The sequence below is a fragment of the Tursiops truncatus genome, chromosome 3, assembly GCF_011762595.2.
Source record: "Tursiops truncatus isolate mTurTru1 chromosome 3, mTurTru1.mat.Y, whole genome shotgun sequence".
NCBI classification, from domain to species: Eukaryota; Metazoa; Chordata; class Mammalia; order Artiodactyla; family Delphinidae; genus Tursiops; species Tursiops truncatus.
Genome location: NC_047036.1, coordinates 144985547 through 145002017, shown reverse-complemented (window position 1 = coordinate 145002017; position 16471 = coordinate 144985547). Strand labels below are relative to the sequence as shown.

General features: G+C 43.9%; 1 protein-coding gene across 2 annotated transcripts in view; it reads right to left on the bottom strand.

Annotated features, from left to right (window-relative positions):
• DOCK2 (dedicator of cytokinesis 2) overlaps positions 1-16471 on the bottom strand; it is a 409609-nt gene that overhangs the window by 276542 nt on the left and 116596 nt on the right. The gene's annotated exons all lie outside the window — the stretch shown is intronic.

Below are 16471 nucleotides of genomic sequence, written 5' to 3'. Positions count from 1 at the left end.
GCCGCGATAGTGAGAGGCCCGCGCATCGCGATGAGGAGAGGCCTCCACTTGCCGCAACTGGAGAAAGCCTCGCACAGAAATGAAGAGCCAACACAGCCATAAATAAATAAATAAATTTAAAAAAAAAGAAAAAAAAAAAGATTAAGGTTGGCGGTTGTAAGCATCAAGATGGCACTGAGCCCTAGGGTGGATGAACTCCCCTAGGCAAGAGCGGGCAGAGCAAAACCAGAATACAGCTTAGAACTGGAGCCCCAAGAGTGGTTGCTGAATGAACTGAATTTGCTCCAAGGCAATACTCCTCCTCTCTCTGGGACCCTCATTCCTGACCCTCAGGCATGGAAAGAAGCACGTGTAGCACTGCAGCCCTGTAACATGCACTCTGAGGATGTCCCCATTTCCCAAGACTAACCAGGAGAAACAAACGGTGGAGGGCTCCCCAGCGTTCTCCCCTAGGTTGGCAAGAGAGGGAGAAGGGGGTAGCTGACCAGAGTTAGGCATGGGAAGTAAAATGGTGCAAGAAGCCTGGCCACAAGGAAGGGGCCTGGAGGCCAGAGTTGCCCCCTCCCATGGGACAGGAGTAAGAATACCATCTCTCCTGCTCCACTCCACAAACCCCAGGGTCTGTCTCTCGATGTGTATGGCCCAGATTTCCTGGTGAACAAGGAAGAGGGAACAACACATCTCACTCTCAGAGAATGATTTTATCTTTTTCCTGTTGAACCACGTACAAACCATTTTGCTGTTTGCAGACTGATCCCACCAACTATGGAGATTCACAACTCGCTGTAGGCCTCTGAAACAGCACAGATTTTCCTGAGAGGTAACCGGGACCTGCTTTCTCAACACAGGCCTCAAGCAAACAGCAGAGCACTGCAGTGAACCTCTTGCTACCGGTACTGTAATTGTTTTAAACCTGCAGCTGTAACTGGAGGGGAGCCCAGAACCCCCATAAACCAAACCAAAGCAAACAAAGCACCTCATTACACACTTAGGTTCTGGCCACTCAGGGACACTGGCAGGGGCAAACCTGATGAAAAGCAATTTTTCAGACCCACAGAAATATTTGCATGGAGAGAAAAACCCAGTAGAGCAAGTGGGGCTCTGCTGTCCTAACTGCTGGCCCCTCTCCAAAGGCTCAGAAGACTGGTGGAGTCTCAGGTCCCTCCCGCCAAGAAGCACAGAGCCAGTTCGGACAAACCTCTCAATGACGTGCCATGGATTCACAATGGCCTGTGTGGACAATGTACCGCCCAGGATACATCTGAACACAAGGAGTCCTTCCATATCTTTCATGTTAAACTGACACCACTGCCCTCAAAACCCCAGAATAACTAAGTGCTTTTCAAGCAGTGTTAAGGTTGAAATTGCTGCCTCTTTTTCTATGCTGTTCTAGCAATACAGACTCGCCGACTATCAGAGATGGACAGGATCTTAGACATTCAGCTCTCTAATGACACTCATGAGAAATGGAGCCCAGAGAGGTTAAGTGGTTTGTCCAAGGTCATGCAGCTTGTTAGTAGCTTTCCTGGACTAGAGTTTAAATCTTCCCACTCTTAGTACAGTGTTTCCTCCAATAGATTATGTTACCTTCCTCAGTTAAGGTTCCTTCATCCTTTAAACACATTGAGCACCTACTCAGAGCCAATTCTTTGGAATACAGAGAAAACACTCTTTACCTGAACTCAAGAAGGTTGTGCTGTGCAAATGCAAGGAAAATCTCAGAGAAGCATCAGGAAGAGGAGAGCCTCTCAGATGCAGAATGTGTGGATTCTCACTGCATTTGTTTGACTTATGATAAGCCATATGCGAACTGGGAAGAACCCCCTACGTGGCCAGAAGCTGCCAGCATAAGATGCCCAAAGGTACTCTACTGGGTGCCAAATTCTTTTATCTCATCATCATGGGAGGAGGAGTTCATGACCTCCCCATCTGTTTGGGGGAGCCAGCAATGATTCACTAGAGGAAGGTGTGTTAGAATTACACAACACACATTTAAAAACAGAAAACAGGGCTTCCCTGGTGGCGCAGTGGTTGGGAGTCTGCCTGCCGATGCAGGGGACACAGGTTCGTGCCCCGGTCTGGGAAGATCCCACATGCCGCGGAGCGGCTAAGCCCATGAGCCATGGCCACTGGGCCTGCGCGTCCGGAGCCTGTGCTCCGCAACGGGAGAGGCCACAACAGTGAGAAGCCCGCGTACCGAAAACAAAACAAAACAAAACTACACTTTTATTACTTGGGGGGAGTGGGGGGATAGTAGTGCTTAAAATTTAAAAACCTAATCAGAGCTGACTCTGTCCCACCTGGGTAACAAAACCAGTTGCAACCAGAGTAGAGTGGTAACTGTCAGGACAAAATGGGCTCAAGCTGGGTGGGGAAGAGGCAAAAAAATAAATAAATAATGCTCACCTTGGCACGGTGTGCCCACATCTTAGATGAACCAGAAAGAAAATTCACTGTAGCTCTCTCTGGGAGGGAAAATGACATAGGATGACCTCCTATAGCCCACACTCTCTCTGTGGGGCATATAGTCCATCACCACCCCTACCTTACATCCTGGAACTCCAGGGGATGGGCAGAGGAGAGCCTCGCTGAAAATCAGTTAACGCCCAAAGCAGGCTTAAAAAGAGGGCAGGGGGCAAGGTAGAGTTTCTTCAGGATGGTGCTGAGGCAGTGGATTTGAAGAAGGGACTGCATGGGGGAGATGTGGGGATGGGGTGGGAGGCAGAGACAGAGAGACTGAGACACAGACAGGGAGGTGGTCAGACCTGCACAGCTGGGAGCTAGTGGGCAGTGGAGTGGGCAGAGGGCAGCCCAAACCACCACCTAATCATTCTGTGGTTCCTCCAGAGGTAGCCTTGGGAAGTGATACTTGAGGTCCAGGCCCAGCGCACAGGGTTTTGCGGCAGCACGGTGATACTTGAGTGCCAGCAAAGACAACGTGCCGCGACCATAGGCATGGGCAATGAAAATGAACTAATTCCCTTGCTACTTCCCTAAGGCGCTGACATGTGTCCCTGAACCAGAAAGAAAAGGGACCCAACCACACTAGAGTCGCACTTCCAATGACACAACTGATGTGTGGGCAACTAACTGACCTGAAGGAACCACTTAACGTTTCGGGGACTTTTCCCCCATCCTCTGCAAAATAGATTGTGGGAAGGGCAGGTCAATTTGTGTGTGTGTGTGTGTTGTGTGTGTGTGTTCACTGCATTTTTAACATTTTAAAATAGACTTTATTTTTTAGAGCAGTTTGAATTCACAGCAAAATTGAACAGAAGGTACGAGTCTCCCACACATGCCCAGCCTCCTCCACGGTCAGCATCCCTCATCAGAGCCAGATCAATTTTCCAGACACTCCTTTACACCTAGAATTTTTTGCGTTAAGTCAAATTGTCTTGGATAGAGAGAGAGGGTGGGGGGAAGGGGGGGAAGGGGGCGAGAGAGAGAAAGAAAGGGAAAGAGGGAGGGAGAGCTGGAGGTAGAGGGGTGGGGAGTACAAGAGCAGCTTTCACTGCTCTTGGGGAAGGAGAAGGAGAGAGTAGCTAGCCTGGTAGATGCAGGGGGAAGGAGGCGAGCTTGCTGTACGTGTCAGGGTGACCCCTCTTCAGAGGTTCTCTGAATTGCTGCTTTGGACCATCTCTGGGCAGCGGGTTGTTAACGTCCGTTCCAGCTCAGACGTTCGATTAACCCAGTGGTGCCAAGTTCTTTAATGCACACATGCATACACAATCCTTCGGGTAACTCACAAAATGACCCACTTGCCATGAAGAGCAAGTGTTTAACAGTCTCATTTATGTTAAATAGAGCTGAGGTATCAGGAGCTGCCCCCAAAGTCTGACAAGAGTCTCTTTCTGGACTTTTGTGCCTACAATTTTGGGAGGATTGAGTAAAAGAGACAAGGGTGCGGTGTGAGCACAGCCCCAAGCTTCACCACCATTCCCATTGTTCAAAAGCCTGGAGTGCAGCCAACAAATACGTTTGAGCACAAGTCTACCATCAGTCACTACACTGAATGCTGGGACACGCAGACAATTAAGTATACAATGGATGTTAGGAGCCTGGGGTTGAATCCCAGCTTCCTGTGTAAGTCTCAACTTCAGCACCTTCAAAAAAGGAGATAATAGCACCTATAAGACAGGGTTGACATGAGGCTCCATGAAGAGGATGATATACAGTTCTCAGCACGTGTAGGTCCACAAATCTCCAAATGAAAGGGACCTGATGTAACCCTTGATCCAAGTTTCTCATTTGAGAGACAAAAAAAATAAAACTCAGAGATTTATTCACTTCTAAGTTGCAATAGAAAACTGCAGAACTGAGAATTCAGGTCTCCTGAGCTCCAGTTCCACATTCTGTTCCACTATCAAATGATTACAAATAATAGTTATACTAGTAAGAGTTACCGATGACGATGATACTCCATTTATGAGTCCGCACTAAATGTCAGACCCCGCCTGGCCTCTCCCAGGCATTATCCCATGTCATTCTCACAGTAAACCAACGAGGTAAACAACCTAGATTGTTCCCATTTGACAGATGAGGAATCAGATGCTCCTAGACAGGAAGTGTCGTGGTTAAGGCAGCAAAACCAGGACTTGATCCAAGTCCTTGTTCTGAACAAGTGTCCTGGGCTGTGCGTACTTCAGAAATGAGATGTCTCTCCTCAAATAATTTTACCCTCTTTAGCTAAAGCCATAATTAGAGCCTCATTTGCCTTTGGATAATTGGCTTCCCTCTTTGCTCTGGTGTCTTGTTCCTCTTGGGCAGCCGCTCCAGCCTGGAGGGTGTCACACTCAGCACATCCACTGTGGCTGCCCAGGGCTAATGAGGGCTCTCAGTGTGGTTGCATTTAAGTGCCCGGTATTGCAGGGAAGGTCCATGCACAGACATACCCGCTACCATCAAGAATGACGGCAGGGCTGTGAAAACATGTCCCTCCCAAATGGGAACATGCCGCTCCAGCTCTTTAAGAGAGGACAACATGATCTGCTTTGCGCTGAGCCTATCGCACAAGGAGATAGAAAAATCCTGTGGGTGAGTGTGTGTGTGTGTGTGCGCGCGTGCGCGCCCCCACACGCACGTGAAGAGGAGGAAGAAGGGAGAATAAGAATCCTCGACAAGCACTAGAAAAGCTGGATGAGATTCATGCCCAACAGTGAAGAAATAAGGAGCACAGAGGACAACCATTTGTCTATTAAGACAATGAATTCCAGTAAGTTTTTCTTGCATAAAATTAAATGAATCCAAATGTCCCTAAATAGGAAAACAGTGAAATCAGTTATAGCCCATCTATACAACAGAGTCCTATGAAGTCCTTAGAAATGGCATGGGAAAATGTTCCTAATGATTCTCAGTGAAAGCAGCAGATTACAAACCTGGCAAAACATTATCCCAGTTATATATAATACATGATACAAAAGAAAGGAAGAATAACAATGTTTACCTCTAAATCATGAGATCACAGGTGCTTTTATTTACTTCCAAATATTCTACAAAAACACTATTTTTTTTTAATACTCATTTCTATGAACAATAAACGTCATTTTTTCCAACAATGGCCCAGCATTCCCAGGAGAATGCCTGATAGAGGTTATGGTGTGGTCTGAGGCCCTCATTAGCAAGGGAGTGTGTCAGGCAAGGATGAACCCTGAGCTCTCCTAAGGCTTGAAAGGCAGTGGTCTTCAGTGAGCCAGTGCTCCAGCCCTGACACTACAAGTTCTGCCAAAGAACTGTTTTCTGGAGAGGGCCTACATCATACTCACTACCCCTCAAAGTTCAGCTGACATCCTAGCTCTTCTTGTTCTCAACATTCCAAAAGCACTATTCTCACTGAATTCCAATAGTAGTCATTCTTATGGGATTATTTGTAAATAACTCTATAAATTTATAATACATTTATTAAAACCCTATAAATTATTTAAAACCCTGTAAATTATAAATTTACACCAGAGGCTGCTGTGCTGGGTCCATATGCAGATTTTATTCAGCCTGAAAATATCATTTAAAACCTAGATCAGCAGGTTTCTCATAAAAAAAAATTTGTGGGACCTCTCTCTCAAAAGAAAAAAAAGAGAGATAAGGTAGCATTGGGCCAACATATTGACATAGATAGTAACAATCACTTAGCATTGATTCACAGCTGTCCTATATACCCAATGACATGGACTTTGCCCCAGTCCTCACTGCTCCCTATTGCTCCCCACTCTGAGCTGCGTGTGGATTGATCATTTTCACTCTTGTTTCCTTAGTAGTAGAGAAATATTTTTCTGTATACTTATCTCTGTCAAAGGTGGGGAAATGAATGACTGACCAAATGGCACTGTACTTTAGGGAAAAAATGAAAGGAATCACATTTCTTTGTGAAGTGAAGAAAGTTCTCACACGTTTACTAGGCAAATGGAAAATCTGTTGTAAAAAATACAACTGAAGATGACATTAAGTGTGTTTGTGTGTGTGTATGTATGCATAATATATTTGCTTAGGTTATTATATATATTATATACTATATATATAATATACATTTAATATATTTGCTTAGGTTACTATATAAAATAGCATAATAACTATCACTCTGTACGTTCATTTCTATTACCTTCACGGCCTATGTGGGCTCAAGTTTGAAGATCTTTGGGGTAAGTCTTTTCTCTCCCAACTGTAAGCTCCCTGGGGGGCGCTGAAAATTTTCTGTTCCAGATGCCATTGCACAGCAGTTTAGAGAGTGGATGTTGAAATCAGACAGACCCCATTTGGAATCCTGGCCCTGCCATGCTACTTGATCTATGACTCTTGGCAAGTTCCCCAACCTCTCTAACCTTCAGTTTCCTCACCTGTAAAAGGGGGTATTAATATCTACACTTTACAGGGATGTCATGATAATGAAATGAGACAATGTGTGAAAAGTCTTAGCATAGTGCCTGCCACAAGACAGTTAAATAAATGGTGACCATGAAATTATTTATTACTGTATTTCTTTCACATTTCCCATAACACAGTGTTGCTACATTTTTAGCTTTTCAATAAATATTATTGAATTAAACCTTCAGCTGGTCTTCAATTCAACTGTATCATGGTCTTAAGGAAACTTTCTCCTATTCTAGGAAGATGTGGAGAAAAAAATCGGCAAAATCAAACTTAAACAGGTCAACATAAAAGTCTCTGAACATTTTAAAACCTGCCTCAGTATAATTCAAACCATCTATAACTGTAACTTCACAATGAAAACAAACAAAAAATTTGGAGTAAACATAGAACCTTTTAAAGATTTATATAAACTCTATCCTTTTGTGTGTTTCCACTTGTCATTCCAAAATTGGAAAAAATCCCATGGAACTTGGTTTGAAAGGTGTGAGAACAGCCTGATTTTGCTCTTTAGTTTTAATGAGGTAAATTGCTTTTAATTGCACAAGAGTTGATTTGGTTTACCACTAAAGAAGTAATCTGGGATTCTCTGCCCCACACTCCGCCCCCAATTAAACTGTATTCTGTAATGTCATTAAAAGCTGCTATTCTAAGTATTTGAGGAGGTTCAAGAGGGATTCTTTTCTTTGATTGTATGCCAACTTTTTTTTTTAACTTCAGCCAAAAAAAAAAAAAAGAGGACAGTTTAATAAATATCTCTTGGATTTGTTCTGCAGCTTATTAAATCACTGTCTTCTCTGATCCTGGATCTGAAGGATTCTTTCTGACATTGAATTCTGAGATCAGTCACATCGAAAAGGAAAGAGATGTAAGGAACAGCCCCTTCTCAGATCTGCAAGTGTAGAAGGGACGTTTTGGAACTGGAGGTAGCTTTGTAACACTGTAGGTGGGAGGGGCAAGCCCCTATCTGAAGAAAGATCTTCGATGCCTCCAAATGCTCTGAGGAGAAAAATCTTAGATTCTCAAAACTCAACAGCTCTTTCTGGAAGAAAATAAATTGGCTCCAGTAAGAATATCCTTTTACCTTTTCCAGGGTTCTGAGCCTTGCTGTGTGATCTTGAGGGCATCGTGTCACTTCCCTGCATCCGTTTAACCTTCTATAAAATATCCTCATTCCTCACTCCCAGCTCAGGCAGGACATTTAGAAGTGTTGGGGGCAATATATGGGAGAAGGCGTTTTTAGGCACTAAATGGTGTTAGAAAGACTCAGCAGTATTGCCATTGTCACTCAGGGAATGTTTTTATAAATCAAAGATTTTCATGTCGGTAGAGCTCTGGAAAATCTTGCTCAGTCTCATGATTTTATAGTTGTTCTACAGAGCTTAAGTGACTTGCCGAAGATGACACAACTGTGCAGTAAATGAGATAATGTACATCAGTGTTTGTCGCAGTGCCTGGTGTATAATAAGCACTCAGTAAACCTCACCTACAGTTGCTACTGCTGACATTATTGTTGCTATTATTCAGGTCTCCTTACTCTCAGTTCAGTGCTCTTTCTATCAGATACATACAGAAACTACAAGAAGCTTGCCCCATGGGCCCAAGAAATTTCTTGCTATAAGAAAAATGATCATTCCAAGAAACCATCTCATTTTTTTCATAACTGAGAAGGTCCAAAACCTGGAGAAGTGTTATTTCTTGGCACATAGTTCCCAGGATGCTAACATAACACAGGATCCGAATTTGGGGCCTTGCTTGGGAAGGAGAGGCTATCCCTTTCTCCTGACCCTTCTGACCCTTCCACCCACAAGTAACACAGAGAAACTGCACACTGTGGACCAGGGATTGAATCCAGGCTCCAACAACCCTGCCCTCAAGTCCCCAGGGAAGAGCAATGTCCTGGAAATGGAAAATGACACTGACTTGGAGAAAGGAAAGACTGGCCAACACTTGAAACTGGGAACGCTATGTGGCCAAATGGCAAAAAAGACAAAATCAGACTCCTACCTCACACCATACATAAAACATAAGGTCTATAGGTTGATCAAAGACTTGTGTATCAAAAACAAAACTATGAAATTCTTAGTAAAAATATAAATGAAAATCTTTCAGACTTTGGTATTGAGAAAGATTTCTTAAAGATGACACAAAAAGATTTGACTGTTAGAAAGATGGATAAATCTGTACAAAGAGTAAGAAATGAAAAAATATATATATCTTAAGTAAAATGAAAAGACAAGCTGTAAGTGGGAAGAAGATTCTCATAATACATAAAATCAGCAAAACATGAGTATGAAGAATATATAAAACATCCTGCAAGTTCATAAGAGGAATACAACCAACCCCAAAGAAAAATGGACGAAAGTCATGGACAGACATCACAGACATGAAACCCAAGTGACAAGAAACACAAGGAAAGATTTTCAGTGCCACTGGTGATCAAGAAACTGCAAATCAAGACAGTGATGACGTATGTTACACCCATTTTACTGGCAAATTTTTAAATTGGGACAATATCAAGTGTTGAAGAGAATGCAGATCCACATAATCTCTCATCCACTATTGCTGGGAGAGTAAATTAGTGCAAGCACCTTTGGAAACGCGTTTAGCAGTACCTCCTAAAGTTAAATATTCAGATCTCCCATGACCAAGCAAATCTACTGGTAGTTATATGCTCCACAGAGACTCTTGAACATGTACAAAGAGAGACATGTACAAGAATATTCTTAGCAGCAATGCTTACAATAAAAAAAAAAATCCAAAACAACCCAAGTGCCTAAAATTGAAAGCATGAGTGAATAAACTATGGCTTATTCACACAATAGAATTTTCTACACTCATCAGAAAAATGAACTCCAACAGTTTGTAATATGAATGAATTTTAGTATAATATTAAGTGAAAAAAGTAAGTCCCTTCAAATTACTCATAGTTCAATACCCTTCTTTATAAAGCTAAAATAACCAAAACACTAGAGAGATATGTATAAATGCAGTAACACTGCATTAAAGCAGTGGAATGATTAACAAAAGATTCAAGAATGGGTTACCTTAGGTGGGGAAAGACACACATAGTTATAGGTAGTTGATTGTTCAGTTTCTAGTGTTTGGTTTGGGTGGTGAGTACAAGGATGTTTAATTTATTATTAAAAATAACTAACTAAATATGTTAATATATAAAAGCAAGCCCTTGTGTGGACCAGTGATGAGCTACACTATGAGTCGAGTATTATGACAACCCCTGTTCTCTACAACTGAGGTCCCATCTTCCCTTTTCCTTTGTTTTAAGGGACACTGGTCACTGAATAATGGTATATTTTACTGCCCAGGTGCACAGACTAGTTTCTGAGAGTGGATATCAGTGAGGCCCTAGGCAGACTAGGCACATAAAGAAATAATATATATCCCTTATCCGTAAGGAGCTCTCTCCAGCAGCATAGATAGTGGCATCAACAGACAATGAGAGAGAGAAATGCCAAGTGTCAGGGTGAGGTCTCTGCTATGTGTTGTGGGATCTGCTCCTCTTTGCTGCACTGCTCTCCTTCCCCCACTCAGGCTCTAGGAGCTCCGCTTGCCAACGAGAGAGGGTCAGTCAGGGGGCCACCTGCCTCAGAATCCCCTTGGAGGGCTGATACCATGCACATCCCTGGCCCCTCCCCAGATCTGCAGTGTCAGAATCTTTGGGGTAGGGTCCAGGATTCTGCAATTTTAGCAAACTTCCCAGATGCACCTAAGGTCTGAGAAATCTTCCCCGCAGAGATTCTATGTCTTGCTTTATCCCCTTTGAGAATCCAGGATAATATTTTGAATGTGCTACTGTCTACTGTCACACTTCCCCCCATTGGTCAAGAACCCTGGCAGCCGTTCCATTGTTATAGCCCCAGGGAAGAGAGATGAGGAAGGCTTCCTCAGAAAAGAAGATATTATAGAGCAAAAAGGTAGTGGCCCCTGAAGCCACAAGACATGTGTGCCCCAACATGCCCACCTTGGACTAAAGTCCCAAAGAGAGATATTTTAGATAGGTCGTGGGAAAAGGCAAAAACAGAGTCTCTCTTCCCTTTCCTAATTGGGTCCCTGGGACGTGGTCCCAGACACTATTTTGGAGAGGGAAGGGGAACTATTTTGAAACAGAAAGACTTGTTAAATCTGAAGCCACAAGATGTCATTGACTGAAAATTTTAAGTTGCCACAGTACAAAGTGAGGTGGAGACTCAAAAAGATTAGATTAGATTTAGAACAAACAAAACCAAGAAGCTTCATCGTCTTTGCACGTTGAGTGTGGTGCAGAAATTTGCAAACTGGCACGGCTGTATCTGCACTACCACCCCAGGGCCTGTCCTGCAGCAGGGACTGAGTAAATGCGGAATGCGACTAGGCTGAGATGCCTGAGACATCAGGGAAGACGCACTGCACACTTGACCTTGGGTCAGGGTCTTAAAGGGATGAGTGGGAGTTACTAGTTAGTGTGTCTAGGGGTGGGAGTAGGGAATGGGGCGGTGGGGGGGGGGGTGCAGTAGAAGGTATTCCGGGCAGTATTCACGAAGAAAAGAACTGTGGAAGGTCATGTATGGTGCCAGGAGAGACGAGGAGCCAGCCAGGAGTCCAGAGCATGTCCTCGGAGGAAGAGGACTTGTTCCTTTCCTGCCTTGTCTTTCACAGCAGTCTTAGTACCCAGCCTGATGTGGACATCCCAAGTCCCAGGCAGCCTGCTTATACCACTTCTCACTGCAGGAAAGCTGTGCTTTAAAAACCTGCAGTGGCATAGCAACCACTGGCAGCTAGAGCCCCACCTCCTGCCCAAGCAAAGGTCCCCATACACAGCTGTCAGACAGTTGCCCAGTATTTGGAACAGGGGCAGAGAGTGAGGAAGGAAGAAAAAAATCTCTCAGGAGGAACAATGTGGCACTTTTTTCTAACATGGAGAAGGAAGCATTTTCAATAAGAAAATAAACATATCTTCTCCTTTTTATTCATTATGAGAACAAAGTATGGTGTAGTGGAAAGAAGAGGAGTTTTGTTATTCAAAGGACTTGTGTTCCAAATCCAGCTCCACCACTGCTACCTATGGGTAGCAGAGACGGTCATCAAATATGCTATGCGTTTCCCTTCAGTTCCCAGATTCCCTTGCAACTAGGTTGGGAACATGTGATGGGGTCTGGCCAGTGGACTGCGGGTGGAATCTCTGGGTGTCACTTTCAGGCTGATGTAGTTGAAAGTGGTTGTACTTCGTTCCTCGCTCTCTTCCCTGCTGCAAAGAGGCCATGGGTACAAGCTGGCATAGCTTCACAAGGGACAAAAGGCGTCCGACCTTCCTGACCTTTATCAGACTTTGCACAAGAGAGAAGTAAACCTTTGTTAAACCACTGATATTTGGAGATTGATTTGTTACCCCAGAATCACATAGCCAAATACACTAATGCACTAATACATTGTAATATAACCCTTGGTCTCACTGGGATGAAAGTTACTTGACTCTCTAGGCCTTGGTTTTTCCATCTATAAGATGAGAATAATTATACCTATGTAATTGGGTTGTAAGAATTTACTATATGTTTATGTCCTATATAGCAAATAATATATAGCTGGCATTTAATAAATGTCTCTTCCTTTAAGATGCAGTTGATGTCATTATTATTCCTGTGGTTATTACTGTTATTCAGGGGATACAATAAATGTCTTTAAATAAGCAGCAACTGTGTCAGGCACTCTACTAGTTGTTTTACATGCATGATCTCATTTTTGTAGCTAAAGAAACCAAGCCTCAAAGAGGTTACTTGTTCAAAGGAACACAGAGCTAGTAAGTGATCAAGTCAGGATCAGAAACAGGGATTTCCTAAACCAAAAGTCCATACTCTAATGGCAACGTTCCTACTCACATTTCTCAGATGTGGAACCCCGGAGGCTCAGAGATGTTACATAAGTTCACCAAGCAAAGCAATAACTGTTAGAACGAGAGGACTTTTCTCTATTCCAGACCAGTGTTGCAATGATGTGATGATTAGAAAAGATAATCCCCCGCTAGGGCACTGGACAGTGATGTCTGTGCCCCCTCCCACCACAGAGGCCTAGCCCATTGTGAACTGAGGTCCTAGCAGCTCCGGATACTGTGGGCAACAGATAAGAAGAGGGGGAAAGAAGGAAACTACACCTTGATAAAAGGAAAACTGGATGCTTTGTGTTCAGAGAATGGCTTCTCAACAAAGTTTCCGAAGAAAATCCCACTAGCTGAAAATAAACATTGAAAGGGTTTCCAAATCTCTGTCAGATCTCTGTCTCTCTCTCTTTCTCTGTCTCCCTGTTGGTCCCTCTCCCTGTGTGTCTCTCTGTTTCTCTCTCTGTCTCTCTGTCTTCCCCCCACCGCCCCCTGTTTGTTTTGGAAGTTGAGAAAAGTGAGCAGTGTGGATCCTAAAGCAGTTTACACTGAACCAGATGGCACATGCGATTAGCATCAGACTAAAAAGACACATTACTTAGAGATTAGGTTCTAAGCAGGGACAAATCTGTTCCAAAGGAACAGAAGGTTTGGTTTTCTCGCAGACTCCCCTCAAGAGCTTCCTCGGGGCATACCTATTCATCCCTTCTCCCATCAGCACTGTCAGGCAAGCCTGAGCTGGAGAAAACAGGAAATTCGTCTCCATAGATGTCCCAGTTCTCCTCCCGCTGAACCCGGAAGTCATTCACACAGGGCAAGCCACTCCCTGCGGGACCTCGACTGCTGGTGGCCCCTGACTCCCTCATACCCCAGGCTAACAAGTCACATTATGCCACTCAGTCTGCACAAAAACCCAATGAGACTCGTTCTGTGGTTGTTCCCACTTTACAGCCGAGGAAATTGAGACTTATAAGGATTAAGTACTGTACTCGGATCACAAGTCAAGTAAAAGTTGAGGCGAACGGAGGCTAATTGCCTCCATGAAAGAAGAAAGAATTAAAAAGTGTGTGTGTGTGTGTGTGTGTGTGTGTGTATGTTTTAAAAGAGCCCCAAGGAGCAAACCATCCTAGAGGATGTCTGTCAAGTGTCCCAAACTATGTAACTATCTTGAGGCGTGCAGCAAGGTAAACAATGAGGTGAGAAACCACAAACATCTCACCCTGACCTATTCTTCTGGGCTCACATCGCACAGGTCCTATGCAAAAACACTCTAGGGAAATGAAATAAAAATTGGAAAACCCATTCAAAGCAGGAATGAGATATGGATACAGACCAAGGCCTTTTTGTTCCTTAAGTCCTGTGCTTCTCAGACCCTGGAGAAAAACACACAGTTTTCAGGGAAACAAGGAAGCTTAGCTTAGGGTTACGTGCAACTATCAACTATGAAGGGATGACCTTATTGCAAAGAACCTGAAGGTAAGGACAGAAGTTGGGAAAATGAAAGGAGCAGCAGAAATAATAACCACAACACCAGTAATAACAGTGATCACTTAGTATGGGATATTATATTGCTCTGATAAGCACTTTAAACGTACTGTTGGTCTCATCAGCCCACACAACAACCTTCTAAGACAGACATTGCTATCATTTTTCCCATTTTACAGATGAGCTTACTGAAGATCAGAGAGGTTAAGTAAATTGCCCATGGTCACCCAGCTGAAAAGGGGCTAAAGTAGGAATCCAACCCAAGAACCAGTGCCCTTAACCAGTAAACTTTCTCCCCTGCATAGGAGGTCCTCCCCTGCATAGGACCCTCCTGAAGAGAGGCCAATAGGATAGTCTGCCAACATTTCGGAAAGTGCTTAAAAGCCTTCTGGTTCCTCTGCTTGATGTCAGTACAAGTGTTCAAGGCTGTGAGTACAAGCTAATGTCACCGACAATACTCCAGGCAATTTGCACATCTGGCAGTTAGATAAGTGCAGACTTAAAGCAAACTGCGTCCCGGAGGCACAGGACAATTCACAGGGAGAACAACAGAAGGGATTTCATTATAACTCAGACTTGGCCAAGGAATCAAACTCCCCTTATTTCAGGGTATAAAGGAGACACTCACCCAAGAGCCCCAGACACCCAGTAAGTTCGTGTGTATGAACTCAGATTGTATTCACTTGGAACTTGAGGATTTAAGGAGAAGGCTGAGCTGAAGTTTCCCTTGGGGTATTTTTTTAATTTGTTTTTTTAATTGAAGTATAGTTGATTTACAATGTTGTGTTAGTTTCAGATGTACAGCAAAGTGATTCCGTTTTATATATATATACATATATACAGATATATACAGATATATATATGTGTGTGTGTGTATATATATTCTTTTTCAGATTCTTTTCCTTTTGGGTTACTTTTGTAAGAGGGTTCACTTAACAAATAAATAGTGGGAGAAGAGTTACCTTTAAGCTGTGCATAAGAGCATACTGCTTTCACACGTGAACCAAGGATGGATAGACTAATTATACATTGCCGCCTCTTTAAAATGGGTCCCCAAAGGGCTCTCTGTTCACCTACTTCTAGTCTCTGTACGTATGTAAAGGTAAGAATTTTGCATTTTCTTTGTAACTGTGTACAACACTGGGGCTGGCCTTCTGTCAATTAATATTAATCAGAGGGTTTTTACTGAATCTGAAACTCAAAGACGCAGCAGGACTGGCGAGCAGCAGCTGTCCAGCCTGCCCTGTGATTATGCTAACCCTCAGAGGCCACCATCAGCCCAGGAGATGTGACTCCAGTAAAGGAATCACTCCTACTCCTACCAGGCTGGAATTGACACCGCATGCCCAATCCAGGACCGCGCTAACACTCCATCTGGCCTCGATGCTGAGCCGGGCCCCTGACCATGACTGCCGCTCTGAACAACAAAAGGGAGCCAAGCAGCCCTTGCTCTCTGCTGCCTGTGCAGCACCACATGCAGCAAGAGTCGGCCTTGCCACGCCCCTAGGATGGGACTCACTTCACTTCTACCGTGACACCACCTGAAATCCAGAAAGGGACTGCCAGGGCAGGAAGGGGCAGGCATATTTCAAAGTTTTCAGAGTGAAGGTAATTTATTCCGACATGGAAATCAGAAGGTGAAAACCGAGGAAGGCTCACTTAAAAAAAACCCAGTAATACAAGGCATACAGTAAGACTTAACCAGGATTAGCTTCCAATCACCTTACACAAACCACCTTGCACAAACCAACCATGTATGTACTGCGTTAACCTGCTGTCACACATCTGTCTAAATGGTCAGGAAACTCCAGGCATGAATATGAAATCACAAGAACGCTTTTCTTCCCATGCCCTTCTCCTAGCTCTAATTCCACGGGATGAGATTCAGACAGCAATTCTGGATGCACCATGTCAACCAGACATTAGGGGGGAAAGTCTTTACAGTGAAGTGGTTCCTGAATCTTTAATACATAAATATTCAAGCTTCACTCTGAATAAATCCCGGGTGGGAGATGACTGATCCTCTGCTTTCTAAGACTTCTTATTTCTTGCACAGTTTTCTTCTCACAGAGAGGAGTGATGTAGCAAATGGTGAATACTGACATCTAAGTCCTACCTGCTCATAGCTGGAGGTCGTGTGGCCATCCATCCCACTGATCCCAAAAACAGGGAACCCCAAGGCTCTTGACTGTGGGATGCTGGCTGGGGACTGGTGGTTACCAGAGATCAGTTTGGGTGAGCAGAAGCTCTGACCACAAC